The following is a 6187-nucleotide window of genomic DNA, read 5'->3' on the forward strand; positions in this document are numbered from 1 at the left end:
GCAGGATTTATTATCTGCAGGTTATTTTAGTCCTGTGTGATTGTGCTTCTCTCTGTTTCCTGCTGCCAAACGTCTCTGATGGCAGAACTGTAACGACAGAAGTAAAAAAGTACAGGATGCTCTGTGATTTATGTGCATGTGACAGGAAGAATATTTTATAATTAGTTAAATTATGTAATTATATTATATAACATTCAGTCACAAAGCAGAGTTAAAGGTGCTTCAGGTGTAGATTTGTATGTTTGTATTTAACTCCAGCTGATTGATCTAATCTCTCCTGATGTGTCCTGTTCATGGAGCAGTTTTCATCTGTAATATCGTAAATATTTTTTAAATCTAGTACAAGTTCAGACGGCTTTTTGAACACAGCTATGTAAATGCAAACCCCCCAAAATGTCTGATAAATATCGGGATACAAAGTTTTCTGATAATAAACCGTTTTCTGTTGAACTGACATGTCAACTGTTTGTTTGAGCCTCATAATAAAAAAAAAGATGAAATTATTTATTGATAACATGGCTGGATTAACCTCCTATAGGATAAATGTGTGTCGTTGGGCCCTTGTTGACGCCCAAACAGCAGCTTCTCACATGTGAATATTTGCTACTTTAGCAGTTTTGATGAATATGTTGACCTGGGCTTCAGAGAATAATGATCGACTTTTTACACCGAACAATCAATACATTATTCAATAAAATAATAGTTGCTTGCAGCCTTACGGCACTATGATGCAATAATACGACCTGTCACTCAGTTTTTAACTTTAACAACAGATGAGCTCGATATAAACTAAAACTATTAAAATCTTCAAACAGAGTCTTTCTTCAAGACCAGGACCAGAAGATCAGCTGTCAGAGATCAGACTGGACTTCAGTGATGCAAATTTAGAGCTAATTAGAGATTAATGGGATTACGTAGACAGACGTACATGATGTAGAATAAACTGTGGCAGAAGTTGTCTGGTTGTTAATCCAGCTTTGGTTGATATATCTCCTTCAGGAACTGAGAAATGCAAAAAAATGATGTCCCTGTTGCTTTTTACTGGTTGAAAAGTGGTTAATCATTGTGCTCTTCAGGTCAATCAGTAACGTTACAGCTGTCCTGTATATACACGAGTCCAAATATATATACATGTTAGTCTCTCAGCTCCACTGGTTCCTACTGAAGACTGAGACATTCACATATTAAAAAACACTTTTACCTACATATACTCAACTATACATGAATTTAAAATGAACTAACACTTGTGCAGGAAGCTAAAAACTTATCTAAAGAGCTCTCTGAAAAACTAAGACAAGATAAACAGAATTAAATATATTACAATAAAATAACGAGGGATGGAAAGACTCCTACAAAATAAAGACAAAAACATATAGTTTCATGTAGTTTTTAACAAACAGGAGGAAATAGTTCATTTGTTGAGGACTATTTTCAGCAGCGGATGAATAAAAACGTGTCACCCAGTGCAGTGATGTGGCTCACCGACATGTTTTTAATGTTTTTAACGTGTTTTTTTTTTGGGACAACAGCAGAGTTTACAGCACAGAGGAATCACATATTCCTGTAACCCTATAAACTCAGGGTGGGTGACAGACTTTAGAGCTGAATGTCTGAGTTTTGGTGTCACTCCAGGAAATCAAAGATCAACAAGTTATGACACACACACACACACACACACACACACACACACACACACACACACACGTGGAATCTTTACAGCAGTGTTGTTAGTAGGGGCGTAACTGCTTCTGTCAGCATAAATAAAAATAAAATCTTTAACTGACACTGACTCAGTGAAAGTCTTGACCAACCAGAGGAAACGTTACATCAGAATCCACCTTCGATAAGCAAAAGACAGTCATTTTGTTTGACCTTGTTGTATTTCTGTAATTTGTTCTATTCTGAACACACGACATCTATTTCCAGTCTGTCCGTCCTGGGAGAGGAATCCTCCGCCGCCGCTGCTGATCTTTCGTCCATTTTTTCCCCATTAAAGGAATTTTTTAGGAGTTTTTCCTTATTTGACTCAAGGCTCTAAGTATAGAGGATGTTGTATCACTGTGTAGATTGTAAAGCTCCCTGAAGCATTTGACATTTGTGATGTCGGGCTTTATAAATAAAAACTGTCTTGACTTGCTGGCAGGGAGACTTTGTTCAATACGCCACCAGTCAACCTGCTGGTGGCGCTATAGAGGGAAAGTCAGATGATCATTAAAGTGGGGATTATTCCTCCTCTGGGGAACATGCATGTCTGAACCAAGTTTCATAGAAATCCATCCAATCATTCTCGAGATATCACAGCCTGACCGACGTTTCCACCCGTAGCGCCGTGCTGCTAGAACGACTAAAAATGTTTCCTCATCATCTGTCCGTCCGTTTTCTTTACCGCTGGTCCTCTAGAGGCTCGTGGAGGAGCTGGAGAAGATCTCAGCTGACATTAGGCGAGATGTGTAGGGAGTCAATCACAGGGCTGACAGACAACCATCCACACTCACATTCACTCCAGTGAATGTGGGATGAAGCTCATGTTCATCACGCAGACATGGAGAGAACATGTATTTGCTGTTGCAGATTTGCTGTATATAAATTTGTAGGACACAGCGCTGCATGAGGACATTAAGACTGAGAGACTTTTGTACATCAGCTGCACAGAATGGAAATCAGAATCGTCCTAAATCATCAAACTTGCAGCAGATTTTTATATAAAAGGTTTCATGGCAAGATTTCAGACCTAAAAATATGAAACCAGAAACCTGCTTCCTCTACGTAAGACTCTTAAATTTTGAAAGAAGCATCTCCGGAGGAAAATATTAGTGTTTATAAGCAGTTTTCAGGCTGTACAGGTGTTGTTAATAAAAGGCCACTGATAACGGGGTTAAAATAGTCTCTTTTCAGTCTCTGAAGGTGTTTACCTGAGGAAACATTAATGCTGTGTTTTGTCCCTTTTTAACAGCCAATCAGGATGGAGGGGGACGAGGACGGGGCGGGGCGGGTCCGAGAGCTGCAGGAGCAGAGGATGGCGGTCCAGAAGAAAACCTTCACCAAGTGGATGAACAGCGTCTTCTCCAAGAACGGGGTGAGAGACGGGAAGAGATGAAGAACCTAAAATCTTCAGAACACAATAATTTACCACAGATGTGTTTAAGAATTAATCTTTTACATAAAATATTCAGATCATTTGGACTAAGTCCAGTTTCTATTAAAGCTGCTCTGGTTAAAGGGTCTCAGAGAATTTCCAGAAAATCTGCAAACATGTGAATGAATCATAGATTCTATAAAAATATGGACGAAGGTTTCTGAAGACATTCTTAGACATTTAATCGTCTAAATAATTGTCACATTAAAGTTACATTAAAATCATCTGACAGGACACATCTGAACAGCGTATCAACAGGCAGCTGCTGTGTTTCCATGCCGGCTGCTGTCTGTCTGTGTTTGTGTGTTTGCTGTTGCATCATCTGCAGACTCATGCAGGCTGATTCATCATGATTATTATTATTATTAGTGTAACCAAGATTAATCCAGGAACTGACTCAGCGCATCTCTGTTTCCCTGCTGCACCCAGACTCAGTCAGTCCTGGATCTAATAGAGTTACTGGTGTATTTGGCTGTTTCAAGCATGATTTTTGACCCAGTTTTTGTGTATTTACTGAAAATTTTGGCATGTTTAACTTCACATCCTGCCTTGTCAGGCATCATCTCCAATCCCATCTCACTCCAAAGCAAGACTTTGGAAACTGGCAGCAGTTTCATTACTGATATATGGAAGTACAGAACATTTTCTCTCACTAAATTCTAAATTTTACAACAAGTCCTTTAAATGAAACGAGCAGATCTGTGGTTTGATCATGTGACTCCATCCACCCTCCTCCTCTATGGCGTCTGGATTAATATGTCAAATTTACACGTCTTAAGACGACAGAAAATACCTTGTTAACACGTCCATGTTGAACGTCTTAAGGCGTTTGGACTATTGAGGCTTCCGTACTATTGGTTGGCGTCAACATACTTTATTGTCGAAGGGGCGCTGGGCCGTACGTATGTCTGCGTTGTGGTCATGTGGGCTCTTGCTAGTGGGTTCGTTTGGGCTAATTACCTTATTATTAATCATTTTGGACTCTGGTGGCTGATCAGATGTTAATAATGTTGCTGTAAATCAATATAATTTCTTAACCTCTATTCATACGAGGTAGGTTGAGTGGGGGGTTATGTAAGGTTTCCCCTCAGAAACTGGTGAAGTCGTAGCTCCCAATTTTAAACGCCTTAAGACGTTCAAAACGGACGTGTTAACGGTATTTTCTGTTGTCTTAAGACGTACAAATTTGACGTATTAATGCAAACGTCAAACTGGACGTTTTGGTCCAATCTGTGCTCCGTACTCCTGCTCTGAATGATGAAATCTGTCCACATACATGTACGTCATCTGTTCGGGGTCATAATCACTACAGCTGCCAGACGGCATCTTTCACTCAAACGTAACTACAGGTCACTGTTGGGCGACTGACATCACAACGGTCTCTAAATTGAACTTCTATCAGTTTAAATAAGACCCATATTAATCAAACTTCTACAATTAACACTTAAGAAGGCTCTAAAGTTCTGTCATTATATTGAGAGAGTAACACGTCATAAGATTCTCTTATTATAATGTCAGAGTTCATGTGTTATAACGAGATAATGTTTCTCATTATATCAAGAAAAAGAACACATGTTTATTCACATAAAAATAAGTACATTTTGTTGTTATAATGAGAATAAATACTAGTTATAACAAGCACAGTGTTTGAAATATAAGACTGTATCTGTATCTCAGGCAGTGTTATTCATCCCGTGAATGTTGAGTGAGTTGATTTATTGATGAACTGAATGAATCGATCAAGTCTTACTTTCTTTTAGGGTGAACACGTGATGATACGATGCTCTTTAAGGAACCTAGACGAGTTTCTATCAGAGAAAGAGTCAAAGTGAGGTTTCTGGATTATGTTTTGCCACAAGAAAAACACCCAAGAAAACATCATCGTCGTCAAAGTCTTATCTCATAATAAGGAAATACATTTTCTCATTATACTGAGAGAAATTTATGGCATATTTTTTACAATTTAAGAGTAAAACAGTTGTTGGCTGAATGTGAACAATAAGACTTATTTATCAAGTAACTTCCTCCTGATTGATCACATGATGGAATAGCTTATCAGAGACCCTACATCTGTCATATTTAAAAAAAAAAGAATCCTTTCAGTTTATTCAGCAGTATGTTACCAAAGGTCTTAAATAAAGCAGGACTTTGTGATCAGAGATCAATATGTATCACAGGTAAATCCTGGATGCTCATTTTTTGATTTTCATTTTCCTTTCTGACTTTAAATCTCTCATTTCGATCAAACCGAAACCAAAGATATAAAACTCACAGGTTTCCTCCTCAGCTGTTTGTGTCGGGGTCACTGCGGTGATGTCAGTGTTGTTCCTCCTGGTATCTGTTGGAGAAACGTTCCTGCCGGATAACCTGATATTAACTGCAGTCTGTCAGCTGATAACACGAACACTCATCAATCATCAGTCCTGATAACTGCAGATGTTTCTTTAAATACACCTGCTGAACTCAGCCTCCACACGCTGTCAGAAATGTTAAAATAACACAAACCTTAAAGAAACAACACCAGTTTGTCATGTTTGACACATTCCTCTCGGCCCTCGTATATGTCTGCGTATCAATTCATGTTTTCCTTTCTGATAACCGGACGCCAGCTGCAGGCTGAACACCGAGGCCTCCTGCTGCTCGTCATTCCCAGAATTCCTCTGGGATTTCTGCAGGATGGCGGCTGGAAGGGAGAAATGCAGAGCTCTCACTCTGCTGCCGTTTCCGTCCACACATTTACTGTCCTAAAGCAGCGATGGAAGACGCACTCAGATCCTTTACTGCAGTAAAAGTATCAATACAGCAGAATAAAAGTACTCTGTGTACTCAGCAGTGCAGAACATTTACTCTAGTACTGAACTAGAGTACAGTTTTGAGGTACTTTACTTTTACTTTACTTGAGTATTTCCATGTGATGCTACTTTCTATATTTCAGAGGGAAATATTGTACTTTCTACTCCACTACATTTATTTGACAGCTTTACTTACTTTTCAGATGAAGATTTTACATAAAATAATAGATTTGAATATTCTAACTGTTGTTTAAATTGT

The 6187-nt window shown here is 38.7% G+C and overlaps 1 long non-coding RNA gene across 1 annotated transcript; it reads right to left on the reverse strand.

Moving 5' to 3' along the window:
- Nucleotides 1-1663: 1663 nt before the first annotated feature.
- On the reverse strand, nt 1664-5945 carry LOC121880530. Its single transcript, XR_006091577.1, has 3 exons — nt 5409-5945; nt 4887-4944; nt 1664-3109 (listed from the first exon to the last, which is right to left on the reverse strand). It is a non-coding gene; the product is annotated as an uncharacterized LOC121880530 (long non-coding RNA).
- Nucleotides 5946-6187: the final 242 nt, after the last annotated feature.

Source organism: Thunnus maccoyii, chromosome 16 (genome assembly GCF_910596095.1).
Source record: "Thunnus maccoyii chromosome 16, fThuMac1.1, whole genome shotgun sequence".
Taxonomy (NCBI): domain Eukaryota; kingdom Metazoa; phylum Chordata; class Actinopteri; order Scombriformes; family Scombridae; genus Thunnus; species Thunnus maccoyii.